Source organism: Chrysochloris asiatica, unplaced genomic scaffold, assembly GCF_000296735.1.
Source record: "Chrysochloris asiatica unplaced genomic scaffold, ChrAsi1.0 scaffold00002, whole genome shotgun sequence".
Lineage (NCBI taxonomy): Eukaryota > Metazoa > Chordata > Mammalia > Afrosoricida > Chrysochloridae > Chrysochloris > Chrysochloris asiatica.
Genome location: NW_006408520.1, coordinates 23,439,171 through 23,455,157, shown reverse-complemented (window position 1 = coordinate 23,455,157; position 15,987 = coordinate 23,439,171).

Here is a 15,987-nt window from a genome sequence, read left to right as displayed (position 1 = left end):
AGCTTGGAAAAAAAGTTGAAGCACATAGATATGTGAGTTCCACTGGGAAAATCTGCAAATTAATGTTTCTGTCAATTTCTCCAATTACAGTCTCACCCCAACCTCAACCCACTCCAGTTCTCTGACCACATTCATATTCAAGGAAGTGTTTTAGCAACATTTAAGCTCTGGAACTGTAGCATAAGTACTGGGCTGCTAACTGCAAGGTTGGTGGTTCAAGCTTACCAACTGCTCCTCGGAAAGCCTACACAGAGTCGCTTTGAGTTGAAAGTGACTCTACAGCACTGAAAAAACAACAACAGATGTTGGTTTATTGTAATGCTAAGGAGAATATCACCTTTAGAAAATCCATGTTTTCAAATTTGACAGAGAAGATAACAGTCTAGTCATTGTTGTTGTTGTTAAGTGCTTTTGAGTCAGTTCCGATGCATAGCAACTCTGTAGAGGGTTTCTGAGGTTTTAGAAAGCCTCATCTTTCTCCTGTGGAGCAGCTGGCAGACTCAAACCACAAACATTGTGGTTCACAGTCCAGTGCTTATCATATAGTCCCCTGGTTAGGTTTTTCTATAGTACATATCATACTGTTGTTTGAATACAAGTTATTAAATTGCTATTAGATAATAAAGATAATACCAGCTTCTATGGAATCAACTCTAACTCACGGCAACCCCACGTATGTCAGATTAGAATTGTCTACGTAGGGTTTTCAATAACTGACTTTTTAGAAGTAGGTTGTATTTCTAAAGTGCCACTAGATGAACTCAAACTTCCAGTTTTTCAGTAAGTAGCCAAGCTTGCTAACCATTTGAACCACCCAGGATTTCTACTTGATTATGGCAACATTTAAAGTAAGAATCCATAACTTTGTTGTTTTTGTATTTGCTGGGGTATGTAACACAGTGTCTTGTGCATACTAAGTGCTCAATAAACAACTTTTTAATTGAAGCTGCAAAAAAAAAAAAAAAAAAAATCTCTTCTTTAGAGTTTTAAAAAACAAAGATGCCACTTTAAGGACTAAGGTGTGCCTGACCTAAGCCATGGTATACTCAATCACTTCATATGTATGCAAAAGCTGGACACTGGATAAGAAAACCAAAGAATTGATGACTTTGAAATATGGTGTTGGCAAAGAATGTTAAATACACCATGGACTTCCAGAAGAACAAGCAAATCTGTCTTAGAGGAAGAACAGCCAAAATGCTCCTTAGAAATAAGAAAGGCGAGACTTCAACTCACGTACTTTAGACACGTTATCAGAAGGAACCAGTCTCTATAAAGGAAGGTCATTATGGTAAAGTACAGAGTCAGTGAAAAAGAGGAAGAGCCTCAGCAAGATGAATTGACACAGTGACTGCTACAATGGACTGAAATATAGCAATGATTATGAGGATGGTACAGGACCAGGCAATGTTCTGTTCTGTTGTACATAGGGGCACTATGACTTGGCACCTAACAACAATTGAACATGAGTGATAAGTCAATTAATAAATTAATTTATCAATTAGAGTGTCCATACACTCCAGGAAGTGTGCTAGAGCCTATCTTAGAAACTGAGTGATTAATTTAAAATGCCCCTGCTTTCCAGAAGCATTCAACCTGATAAGGAAGGCAAAGCTACTGCATATGAGTCAAATAAGTGCTAAATTGTGTCATATTGATATAACTTAAATAGAAATTCAGAGCGGAGAAAGATGAGCATAGACTGGAATATAAAGCAAATGCTTGCATAGTTCCAACTCTAAACCTCTCACCACAAACAGTCTTCAGAATTCAACCACCAGCCTATCTTGCTCCTACCTATCCAATCGAGCATATTCTGCTTCAGTTCAAGCTGCTCAACCAGTAATCTATTGATCTAATATACATAATTGCTCCTTCACAAGGAAAGTGATCAAAGTTTTAAAAACAAAAGGAGGCCTGGTCAGGTGCTGTAGGATAAGCACTGGACTCTAACCGAAAGGTCAGCAGTTCAAACCAACCAGCTGCTCCTCAGAAATGCTATATAGGGTCACTGTAAGTCAGAACCAACTCAACAGCACTTAACAACAATGAGCCAGAACTAACTCAACAGCAAACAACAACAAATTAAAAATAATCAGATGAAAAAGCATGCACAAGATATGCAGAGAAGAAATATAAAAGACCTTAGCACCACGGTCTGTCTAAGAACATTAGAACCCTAATCAAACACTATCACCTTGATGTGAAAGAACTGAAAAACCAGTTGTGTTCCAGGCAAGTCATGACAACCTAATGTATATCAGAGTAGAACTCCACAGGGTTTTCGATGACTAAGTTTCCCAAAGTAAATCACCAGACCTGTCTTCTACATTTGTACTAACCTGTCTGAAAATAAAGAAATCTCAGTTATAGTCTTGATATTTTTTAATAGCTAGTTGCTAACTACTTGGTTATAAATTTCTTTATCTTTTAAATAACTGTTTAGATTATGCCAGGGTTTTAATTAATCCATAAACTCCTACATTGAAGTATTATAATCTATGTGGTGATTGATGAAGCCAGCAGATCCTGATATTGATACTTCTGTATGGCTAGTGAGTTTGGAAATGGTGCTGGGGAGAAGACTGGATAAATTCCAGTTATGTCAGAAGCTGAACTATACTCTGACTTAAACACTGGATAGACATCTTTCCTTTTTTCTTTTCTGAGCATTTCTCCTTATCCTATCCTCCCTACTGATACAGCTAACCAGCTATCAATTCTACAAATAGGAGAATTCTACCTAGAAGAAGAGATAAAGCATGTATATACATAATCAGAATAAAGTAAGAAGGTGTTAATTGCCTTGTGAGAGGTGCAGATGAAGTGCTATGAGATCACTTCTAGCCAGGAGGGGTCAATAATAGAAAGACTAAGATTTGGCCTTATGAGATAGATGGAAATGGGACATAGAGTAAATGAATGTGCAGACAGCATTATCAAAGTCCTAGAGAAGATTTTTTTAATGGAATAAATATTCAGAGGAGAGCTAGACTTGCCCAATTTGGTAGGAGGACAGGGAAGTTGGAGCTAAAGACAAAAATGTAAACTGAGGACATAAGTGTAGAAGGAATTTGGACTTTATTGTCAAGATAAAAAAAAGAGTCAATGAAAGCTTCTAAGGAGGGGAATGACATGCTACTATCCAATTTTCACCTGTATGTGCTGAATAAGAGGTTTGCCCACCAAAATAATTTCTTATCTACATTCTCTAAGTCTAGTCTGCAAGGGTTACCTTTCATTTTCTTTCCTACGATCTACCTTCACATTAGAATGGAGTTTTATTGCTTGTGCTATGGTAGTGCTGGAATGTTCCCACTCTAGCTTGGCTGTCTCATGCCATCAACTTAAAAATAGATGTTAATTAACAAGGTTATTTCTAACTTACATTGTTAAAAGAGAGGAAAACAGTGATGAAACACATATAGAGTAGCAAATTAACCAAGGATGGGATGAAATTCAAATTCAAAATTCCCACCTCACAGATATTCAAATCACTAAATAGTCTTTTTTTCCCCCCTAAATCAAATAGTCATTATCCAAATTTTCTATCCCAAATGTGATAATATAGTGTGATGAGACATGCCCCAACAGAACACAAATTGACTTTTAGAGACTAGATGCTATATGGAGTGTGTGGATGGTAAAACAAATATCTCACTCTATTATCTGTTGTCTCTGAACTAACAGATTACATGGTTCACTGGCTAGCTGAATAACTTTTAGACAGTTTGCTCATGTCTATTTACACATATTCCACAGAAATATATTAACAACTGAGGAACAGCTGTAAAAATTATATGGCAAGATGAATAGATGAGCGCAACAATCTCTCTGTGTACATTTCTGCAAAGAAGAAAGTTTTCCATGTAAGGGAAATGGAGGAAAAAACACCCGTATGCATTCATATTTTGTTGCCACTACAAAGTGTCAATTCCATACAGTAATAGGGGAAAGGAGAGATAGCATATCTATAATCTCCCGGAAACTCCCGTATCTGGAAACTACTAGAATATATATTTCACAGCAGTGAGTGTGTTTATTATATTTGTGCTCTAAAATAGTTTACTAGACAATTGTGTCTTCTAATAGGACAGCCATAAATGTAATGAAAGTTTTCTGATATACACTTTTACGTAAATAATAAAACCTTATTCTCAAGTCAGAAGTCAATTTTAAGCCACTCTCTAAATCACGTGTATCTCACATAAAAAATAAAGTTCTCATGTCTGCTACCATAACCCTGGTCACTAAGTAAGCAGTAACCAGTTGTCACTGAGTCAGCTCATAGCAATCCCAGGTGTCAGGGTAGAACTGTGCTTCATGGGTTCTTAATGACTGAGTTTTCAGAAGTAGAAGGTCATTCTTGAGGCACCTGTAGGTGGGCTTGAACCTCCTCAAACCTTTAATGGTTTGTACCCTAGGATTTTCTTGGATATACATAATTGAGACTCACCTTCAAAAACCCAGCAGTGAAAGTTCTATTGAGCACAGTTGTTACCAAGGAGTCATCAAGACGTAGAGTATTTAACTTTAAAAATTAGTAGTGGTGCCACAAAAGATTTTCTTTCGATGAGTGCTTCTTATCACTACATAAAATTCCCAACTGAATTTACCTACATGGGTGGCACTGGACTTGTATCACTCTCACCTTCAGTGGAAAACAGTCTCATGGACATAAATTTGAAAAACACTGCCACTCCTTCCTTCAGTCATCCTTTGATTTCTATGGTGTCCCGTTGCCCTCCTCTCTAGCAATGATTTCTCAATATTTTACACAAACCTATTCTCCTCTACAAGTCATGAACTATTGGACTACTGCAAACAACAGGTTGGCAGTTCAAACCCACCAGCTGCTCCTCAGAAACCTTATACAGGATCGCTATGAGTCAGAACCAACTCGACAGCATTTAACAACAGCACCACATCTTTGTACACACTGTTCTCTCTGCCTAGAATATGATCCCCACTCTTGCTCGGTTACTCATTAGTCAGATTTCAACTCAAGTATGACTTCCATTAGGAAATTTTCTTTGACCATCCATCACCCCCTCCACACACACACAAAACACTGTACCCCATGTTACTCCAGACTGAATCAGGGTCTCTTCTTAGACACACTTGAGAGCTCACCGTGTGTTTCCTTCTTAGAGCTTACCAAAGTCAGTGATTGCATACTTATTTTGTGTATTGACTAGTGTCTAACTCATCCCCCATTTTTTATAGACCCCATCAGGTCAAAGACTGTGCCCTTTTCTCCTGGCCAGTGTGTCCTCAATGTCTAACACAGAATCTGACTTATAGTGAGTCTGTAATAAATATTTAATGAATAAATAAGTGAAACAGTGGAAGATGAAACTGGAAAGATAGCTCCTAATTTTCCAACCCTCCCCATTCTTTTATATTGCATCTAGAATTATCATTCTAAAACATAGGAATATGAAAGCATTTTACAAGTTGTAAGACTCTCACATTATTAGTATCATCATTATAATTATGTCACTCAAAAACCTTTGACTCCATGACAAGATTCTTCATGATCTGACTTCAACCTATTCTTCCAGATTTTCTAATACTGTGTATCACCATCAAGACAAAGCCTTGGCTACACTGTGATATTGTTGTTAGGTGCCACTGAGTCCATTTTGACTCATGGAGACCCCACGAGATACAGAACTGCTCCATAGAATTTTCTAGGCGGTAATCTTAATAGGAATACCTAGGTCTTCCTTTTGGTTAGCAGCCAAGCACTTAAACTTTGTATCACCAGGGCCCTTTATATTCTGATATAGAGGTACTATATAATAGTATACACAGTTTACACAGCTCCTCAGACACAGCCAGTCTCTATACTTTTGTTCCTGATGTTCTTCAGCCACAATGCCTGATATTTGGCAAGCACAGCTCAAAATCTTCTTTCCCTACTGAATTTTCTACTTTGTATTAATTATAACTAGCTGTGTAAGTCTTCTTTTGCCTCCTCTACATTTTAAATTCTTTAAAGGGTATTTTAAAGGCTGCATCTTAATTATCTTTGAACCTCCATAGTGCCTAATATATTAGCTGCATGGTGAAGACATGGTCTTTTTAACATGCACTGAACTGAGTCCACAACTGAGACCAACTAAGTCCTGGAATAATTGTAAGCAGGAAAGCAAAAGGCAGTAAACAGCATGGTGAAAATCTGGGAACCACTAAGAAAAATCAGGAGCTATTTCATGTAAATTGAACTTCTCAAGACTAAAAACATATTTATCAAACTACCTTCAATATTATAAAGGTCTAAGTGAAATGATGTCTTCCCTGTTGATTTTCAGATTCTCAGTGAGTACAGGAGTCTCTGGAGTCTGGCAGTTCATCTCCACTGAAAGCTGCCTCTGAAAAAAAGGCCTTGCTCTGTACTTCCAAAAGATGATAGTCATTAAACACCCTATGAAGTACAGCTCTCTTCTGGGATACTTAACTCAATGGCAATTGGTTCTTTGGTACAGCATATTATAAAGGTAGAAGTTTTGTAACAAAAACAGAAGAGTAGTTAATCTTACAGTTCAGAAACAGAGGACCCTAGGACCATCAAGGGAAAAGAGCACAAGCGGAATGCAGGATCCTATCCATAGAAGCAGCAACACCAGAGATGGAGTCAGAGATGAGGAAATGGAGAAAGGGAGCAGATGAAGACTCTAGACTCAAGGAAAGAGAGGGACTGGGTGCTGGTGACCAGGAGGCAGGCCTGCAGAATGTGCCCTTTGGTTGTTTAAATTATTAAATATTCCTGAGTGTTTTTGTGTACATCTTCCCCACCCACCCACACACACACAAAAAAAAAAAAAAAAACCCAGAGGGAATGGCAGCAAATATTGTTGAATCATGATGGACGGAGGAGATTGTACTCATTGCAATGAAACAATGATGTAAAGCCGATGTTCTCTCATGTAAACTATCACTCAGTTCACAACAAAAATTTAAAAAAACAAAACAAAACAAAAAACCCTAGTTTATATTTCAGTCTCTTGATACTTAAATTCAACAACTAAAATGTCTAGTCCATTGTTAAATGTCACAAGTCAATTTCAGGAAAGGAGGAAGTAGGATAGCGCTAACAACCACTAGGCATTCCAGTTGTCTCAAAAAGATCTAGCTAAAAAACCTGAAGAATAAAGCAATTTTTTTTCCTTTTTTTTGATAGCCAGGTCTCTTCTCATAATGCTCAATTTTTAGATCATTTAGAGAGCATATCATGGAGTCTTGGTGTGGCACTGTGAGATAAAGCACTGGACTGCAAGATCAGTTTGAACTACAAGCTCAGTGGTTCAAACTCACCAGCTGCTCCTTGGAAATTATGAGCTGGAGCCAACTCGATGGCACTTTAACAATATAAATCAACATAATTTATATCTTACTTGTCAAAAGTTGTTCTTTGTTAAAAGGGACATAGATGAGTTGCTCTCAGGCAGAAATAAATGACTCTACTTCAGAAAAAATACATGTCTAAATTGATATCCATGCCAGCTTCATGTCTAGTTCAGTTGGCATCCAATAATTCAATACTCATAGCTACTTTTCTGTTTTGGCCTGAATATCAGTCAGATGATTTTTTTTTTTTTTTCTTGTAAAAAGAAATCATGTAATCTCCTAGATATCAAGTGAAAATTAAAATGATCCAAATTTCATTTCAATGGATATAAATATGGTTATCTGTGGCTGGTCTATTTACTCAAAATAGAGTTTTAAAAACAAAGTTCAGGACTAATTACCTTTCTTTTCTGCTGTTCAATTGCCAAAGCTGCAGTCACTTAGGATAATCTTCAGAAGATTGGCTTTGTTGCTAAAGCAACCAAGCCAACTTGAAGCATTTTAAAATATATTCTTTCCAAGTATTTTAAATAACAAGAAGATATACTGGATCAGTCACTTGTAATAAGTAAGTGCCAGGTCATTTTTACAATTCTGACCTAACGATCAGAAATTAGGAATCTAATCTAGCAGGGATTTATAACAACAAACCCTCTTTGTGTAGAAATTGTTGAAAATTGCATGCCAGGTGACACCTTCAGGCCAGTGTCCATTTCCCCAGGGTGAGCAGTCACAATCAAAAGGAGAAGAGTAACAGGAAAATTTCAGCTTCTTCCAGCTCAGACCCTCCAGCAGTCTCAGGATTTAAATGCATCACAGACCAGTTTTACAGTGGGGCTTATAGTCCTGTTTTCCTTGTACTGGGCAAGAGATAAGCAGATGAGCAATCTTTCACTGATGGTTAAGAAACCGCAGCACTATAACTGAACATCCTAGAGAACTAGCTGTAATAGCAAGCTCTCTGCTACCATTAACTGGTTTATAGCTCTTATTTAATTGTAATATATTTTGCTGGGAAGCTAGAAATTCTTCCTGGAAGGAAGATAGATATTAATTCTAAATATTAGCAAGCACATCATACATAAAATGCAGAGAGCCAACATGATTGTTCAATTTCAATAACAGTCATCTTGTATTTCCTGCCTTTTCACTTTCTACAAAGAGTACAAAATATTTTATAACAATATTCAGAAGAGCCAGTATCAGTTTGTAGCTGTGGTCTCCACTGAGAAATGGTTTTTAAAAAAAAAGAGAATGGACTTTTTGGTCACTCAATTCAGCCAATCAATCAATCAATCAGTCAGTCAAAGAGTTTCTACCAGGTACCTAAACAGTATTGGCAACACATAAGCATACAACACGTTTCTGCCTCAATTAACTAATAACAATCTAATTTTGTGTAGGGCTACTGAGAATAGTGGGGAAAGGGTGTTTACTAGGATTTGGAGGAAGAGGGAAGAGAGGATCATATGATTAGTAATCCATTTTAAAGATGAGGAAATCAACTCTTAGAAGCTGTGTAACTAAATTGCCATTAATGGTTATTGTTAACTATTGGCTTCTATTGGAACCCACTTTCAAAGCAAAGATGCTGTCTTTACTAAAATCACTTTTCCAAGACAGGGTGCATACATATTAACAATTTGATCCCTAGAATGTGGAATACAGTGATCTGAGAGTATTAATGATATGCTATAATTACCAGAAAACTATGTTAGTTTTGACTGTTTAGTCAGTTTGTTGCTGTTCTTAGCTCCCTTCAAGTTGGCTCCATATACAATAGAATGTAATGTGACATTTCTGTAATCCGTGGTATGCCTGAGTCCACCACTATAGCTGTTCTGTGTTTTGAGTGCCTTCCAACCTAGGGAGCTCATCTTCTAAAATTATAACGAACAGTGTTCTGTTGGGATCCATAGGGCTACTTTTCAGAAGTAGAACCCCAGGTATTTCTTCTTCTTACTCCACCTCAACAGTCAAGCTCCACTGAAACCATCCCACCATGGGTGAGTGTTGGTACATGAAATATGGGTGGCATAGCTTTCAGCATCACAGCAACACTCAAGCTACCACCGACCAACACACTGACAAACAGGCGGTAGTCATTGAGCTTGGCTTTTCACAATTACTTGAACTCCTTTGGGAGAGTTGGATACTCTCTTTCAGGAGGCTCTCAAGTGATGCATTTCAATGATTCTTTCTTCAAAGGATAATCTATTTTCTGGAGATGCTAAGTAATTTACCTGATGACTTTAAGTGTACTATGAGTCATAGCTACTCATAAGGTTTTCAATTTTCAGTAAGTAAATATTTGGAAGTAGTTCATCACTCCTTCTTCATTCTTCTTGGATCAACTATCAACACTCATGGAAGCAGCACTCAAGAAATCAAATGACATATTGCATTAGGCAAATCTGCTGCACAAGACCTTTGTAAAGTGTTGAAGAGCAAAGATGTCAGCTTGAGGACTTAGGTGCGCCTGACCCAAGCCATGGTATTTTTAATCACCTCATATGCATGTGAAAGCTGGACAATGAATAAGGAAGACCGTAGAAGAATTGATACTTTTAAGTTATGGTGTTGGAGGAGAATATTCAAAGTGCCATGGACTGCTAAAAGAGCCAATAGATCTGTGTTGGAAGAAGTGCAGCCAGAGTGCTCCTTGGAGGCCAGGATGGCCAAACTTCATCTCTCATACTTTGGACATATTGTCAAGAGGGACCAGTCACTGGAGAAGGATATCATGTTTGGGAAGATGGAGGGTCAGAGAAAAAGAGGAAGACCCCCCAGTGAGATGGATCGGCCAAGCAACAGCATCGATGGACTCAAGCATGGGAACAATAGTGAGGTTGGCCCAGGATCGGGCAGTGTTTAGTTCTGCTGTGCATAGGGTCACTACGAGTCGGTACCGACTCGATGGTACCTAACAACAGTGAATCACAGCAATCCTATATACATCAGAATGATGTGTGTACCCTCTGTATACACAGTCCTGGTGGGGCACTGAAGGCTAATGTGCTGGAGTGCAAGGTTAATTTGAACTGCAAAGTTGGCAGCTCCAGCTCACCAGTCACTCCTCAGAAACCCTATAGGGGTCGCTATGAGTCAGAACCAATTCAACAGCACTTAACAACAACAGTGAGTAACTAAGATTCCTGGCATGGCACGATAGGATCAACACTGGACTGTGTGCCACAAGGTTGGGAGTTCAAACCCACCAGCTGCTCCTCAGAAACCCTATACAGGGTCACTATGACTGATTTGACAGCACTTAACAACATGAGTGACTGTTTTGTTGTTTTTTTTTAACACAAAGCGCTTTTTTTTTTTAAAAAATGCATAGGTCTCAAATAGTTCTCATTATATGTGATTCAGTGATATAGACTATCTAAAATATAAAATTTGTCCTCTGTCATTTTCTCTCTTCTTGCCTTCTGTGGAAGTTTTCTCAGATATTTCCCTCACCTTAAAGTCCTTTTTACTTATCTCTAGACCAAAATGGAAAATCTGTACTTAACGCAAACTCAGTGTATTAAAATATTATAAAACTACAACTTTTTGTGAAACCTATTCCTGAAAAACCACCCTACAATGATCTTTGCCCTTTAAGCTCCTTCAGCATGTAGAAAGATTCTGTTCTGTCATTTAGTGGTTTCATATATGAATATGTGTTACCTCTATAGCTAAATGCCATGCTTCTAAAGGAAATGGATATTTCTTATTTTATGTATATATGAATTGCCTATGATATGTCTGAGAACAGATTGTATTATAAACATTATTTGAGAAAATAAAATATGAAAGTCTTTGTGATATATGACATACTTAAATTCAGTTTACATTTGTGGTTTGTCAAAAAACATGGATATTTCCAAATAAGAGTTTTACATAATTAAATAGGTGAATTGGTCATTCATGAAATATTTATTAAATAGCTACTATGGATATGATGGAGTCCTGGTGTGGTACTGTAGGATAAGCACTGGACTGCTTATACATGGTGCTGATCTTCAAGGTGCTTATAATCTAGGAGTGTCAAATGTCACATTTTGTCAAAATCAAAACCATGTGTTTTGTGAGAAGATAAAAGTTAGTTAAATGCAAAGACAATGTTCTACATGCATCTTACTTTGGTGAATAGTGACTGGGACGCTAAAATCTGATGAACAAGCTAAAGTACAACTACTGTTCTCTCCCTGTCTACAGAAAAGATGAGTGATAAAAACTGAGGACTCTTGGAAGCAATTAGTCTAATTGGACTAATGAACCACATGGACATCAGTTTTCACAATCCTGAGACCAAAAGAATTAGATAATGCCCAGCTATCATTAACAGCTTCTCTGAAAGGGATCACATTAAAAGGTCCAGGATAGAGTGGGAGAAAATCTGGAACAAAACTCAAAATTATAAATAAGACCAGACTTACTGGTCAGATAGGGACTGGTGGAATCTATGGCCCCTGGTCATCCTTTATCTCTGGAACTAAATTCACCACAATGGCTCAACTTTCAGCCAAGAAATAAAAAGTGTAAGAGGTATATAGTGATGTATGCTGAACCTGGGAACAACAGGACTCTGAGATACAGGTATAAAGAGGGGAAATAATGTTAAGATACTTGACTGTCTTATGAATATTGGTTTTCCTTGCCTACTATTGTAAAACAGACAATTGAGTGGGATATATAAACATGATTACAGAAAGGTTGTAAGCCTATAAGTGATTGGCATACTTAAAAGGGGTTCTAGAACTTGCCCAGTGAGAAAGGCTTCTTGCATATTCCTTTGTAGCATATAGAACCTTAGGTAGAATCCTGAGCTCCATCCAGAACCTTCTAAGGTGGGACATTCCCACTTGAAAGGACATGCAGACTGTTGGGGGCCAGCACTAGTGCCATCTAATGGTGAAGGTTGAGATGACCCTCATGCTCTTATAATTGGCCTGAAGACAAGTTTCACCTGGTTAAGGTGATGTCCGCGATCAAGACTTATTGTTAATTTGTAACTAGGACAATCCTGGGAAAAGGGAACTTAAATTGAGCTAAACCCGCATGATTCTGTGTTGCTATAACAATGCTTATACTTATGTGATCATATCCTGGTTGGTATCCTTGTTGGTAATCATATCCTTGTTACTATAGAAAACATTGTAACTAGGCAGAATAACAATGACCTAATGCAAAAAGTCCTATATAAACCATGTTGCTACAATAAACTTTGTCACTGGCCATCAGCCTGTTGATCCTTATCTGATTAATTGATCCTCGCCTCTCCTTTGAGTAACCCATGCAGTGGTCTGAGCTGGTCTCAGACCCCGATATCAGATCAACATTGCGTGGCTAGAGGAACAGACGATACTTCCTCAAAGAAAGACCAGCAGGAAAAACATCAAAAATAAAAATGGAAGTCTGATTGACTATTATAAAAACAAGCAAGACTGTTCACTGGGGAGTCATCAATGCAAGCAATCAAGTCCCTTCAGGACAAACCCTCCTCCAACACTGAAACTTAAAGGGAACACAGAAGCAGGCATGCTAGCTTGCTGGCTACCACGTTGGTCTACTTGTGAGTGGAAGTGGGGGAAAGGCAGCAATGAAGATATGGGCTGAGTTCAACCACGTTCCATAGACTCCCATCAATCTTGAGATGAGAAAGAGAAGAGGAAGGGCTAGTGGGTCCAAAGTTTGAGGAGACTTGGGGACTCCTGAGCTCATGGACAAGTACCTAGCCATGGAGGGCTAGAGCAGAGAGTGAGGCATCCAGCTGATATGATGTCCAGGGAGACACACAAGGAACACCCAAACTTCCAGACAGTACCTGTTTAACCTATCTTCTATGGCTTGATGATCAGAACTTGACTAGTAGAAGATAAAGAAATTTGATAAAGGAAGCAAGTGTAAATTGCTACAATTTGATAAACTTGACCTATACTTCTGGATGTAGTAGCTCAAAATACCAACTGAGAGGGAAGGAGTCTTCACATCAAGGATCAAAACTGTACCCTCTGTATAGAGTGTTGATCTCAGGATAGGAACTTAGACACTGGATACCTAAAATGGGGCAGGGGCAGGGGACAGGGGACGGGTGCCATAAAGTCATAAAATGACTGGCTTACAAGTTTTCAAGAGGAAGTTTAGTTTCAGAGTATGAGGAAGAAAATTGAATCTCCACTGAATAGTTATCCTCTTGTCTAGATGGGTCTGGCGAAAGGAGCTGGGGATACAATTCATTTGAATCAGTAGTAATTGTTATTATACCTAATTGCGATTGTCACAATTGTTAAAGTAGAATTTGTGTAACTAAAAAGGGGGAGTAGTTAATCTTATATTCCAGGAACAGAGGACCCTAGGACCTTCACGAGAAAAGAGCATGAGTGGAATGTGGGATCCTAACAAGAGAAGCAGAGACACCAGAGATGGAAACAGAGGTGATGGCATGGAGAGATAGAGCAGCTGAGGACCTAGACTCATGGAAAGAGAAAGCCTGTGTTCTGGCGGCCAAGAGACTGGCTTCCAGAATGTGCCCTTTGGTTATTTACACAATTATATATCCTGGTGAGGTTTTTTTTGTTGTTGTGTTGCTGGGTTTTTTTGTACATAAAAAAAGGGGAGGAGTTTGTGTGTGATAAAAGAAACAATCAATGATGGTTTTAGGGAAGGAGGAAATGATACTTGCACTAGAGTATAGACACATATTAACATGGGTGATGGGGCAGGCAATATACAACTGGAGAGAGGTTGGCAGAGGAAAGATGGGGTGGCAGAAGACACAGGGAAGAATACTGTGGTTAAAGTAAATAGAGGTAAATGTTATTAATTGTTGGTGCATGGAGGGGTTTGCAACCATGTAATGAAGCAAAGTATATGATTTTTTTATGTAAAACTGATGATCTGCTCTGTATACCTTCACTTGGTTCACAATAAAAAGTTTTTTAAAAATTAAATATGTTGCATATATAATTATTCAAGTATAGAACAGAAATTTTAAATACCTTACAAAAGCCAAGTAACTAAGTAATAAGCACTTTTTAGAGAAAAACTTAAAAATAATTTAAAACCCTTAAAATACATTTAATGATCTTTGTTTTCTGTTTTTATCTTTCATATGAAAACAGCAATAGGTCTATTGCTTATACCAAAACATAAAGAAGCAAACAAAAATCCTCTGTAATCCAGTTTCTCACTTTCAAACTAACTACTACTGTTTTAATTTAGGCCCTCATTATTTCTATTCTGAATTTATAACTTCTTAAATTGATCTCCGTATATCCAATCAAGGAATCCCTGAGTGGTGAGGTACAAATTGTTAATGCACTTTGCTGCTAACCAAAAGATTGGAGGCTCAAGTACTGCCTAAGAATAAAGGCTTGGTTAGCTACTATTCTGACACACAGCTATAAATATATAACAACTGTTTTTTCTTTGTCTGTTTGTTTATTGGAATCCTGATTAGCAATGTTGAGACAAGGTATCTCAACAGTGCTACTGAAGTTTAGTTTTTAAAAATCACACAGAGAGAGGCGGGGCTTAGTGGTGGATTAAGAAGCGTGCAGTTAGACTTCTGCCAGCACTAACACAGAATACCAGATGAAGCAGGTTCAGGGAAAGGCTCCATATCTCTGAACTACATATAAAGGGATAGTTAGAAAGCTTGAAGACTTACAGCCAGTGAAATTTGTAGTAGAAGCAAGAAAACTGGTGTTTTCTGTTCTGCCAATCCCAGTGATACCCAGAGCAGCCATCTTGGGCATGATAGAGCAGGTGAAGGATCAGAGCAGCACTCCCAGTGCAGACATCTGACCGATCCTTAGAGATAAGGGTGTAGATATTCCTTTTATCTCTCTCTTCATTGTGTCTCACTATTTGCACATCTCCACTCTGGTGACTATAGAGGGAGCCTGAGCAAGTGGACACCCCTCCTCACACCTGCATCTACACGTGCATATGGATCTGCTCAGCAGAATCTAAGAAGGAAAAAGGTACTGCTTAAAACCAACAGTTGCCCAAAACAGCTAGAGCTGGCCCTGATCTGTTTATCACTAGGAAAAAGGCCTGAACAGGTGTTGTGGAGTGGGAGAAAGAAAGACTAAATAGGAAACAGGTCGAAAACTAAATACTGAGTTCTATCATAAGGATCAACAATGACATCTTGAAATTTCTCAGGTGACCTTGAAGGCAAGAAGCTGAGAGAAGGACAGTAAAGTCATACTTTTTGCTACAGAATTTTTTTTTTCCCTCTCTTTTCTGTGATTATAGACTATAGTAGCAAATCTGGGTATTTTTGTTGTTGTTGTTGTTGTTTGGTTTTTGTTTTTGTGCTGTTTCTGTTTTGTTTTTTGGCACCTATTTTACCTTACATTACCCAAGAACAGAGAGCAATTGCGGTCATGTAGTCAAGCTACAATCACACTCTATAAAATTCCACCATCCAGGCAAAAGCTAATACCAGCTGCTATACACAAGATAGACAGCCAACACTTGCTACAGTTACTCTGAGCTGAGTAATAAGAAAAAAGTGAAAAAGGAAGCCCATCTCCTGATCACATCTACCTGAAAGCATAATAAAAATAAAACATCAACATATTGTTGTTGTTGTTAGGTGCCACCGAGGTGGTACCGATGCATAGTGACCTTATT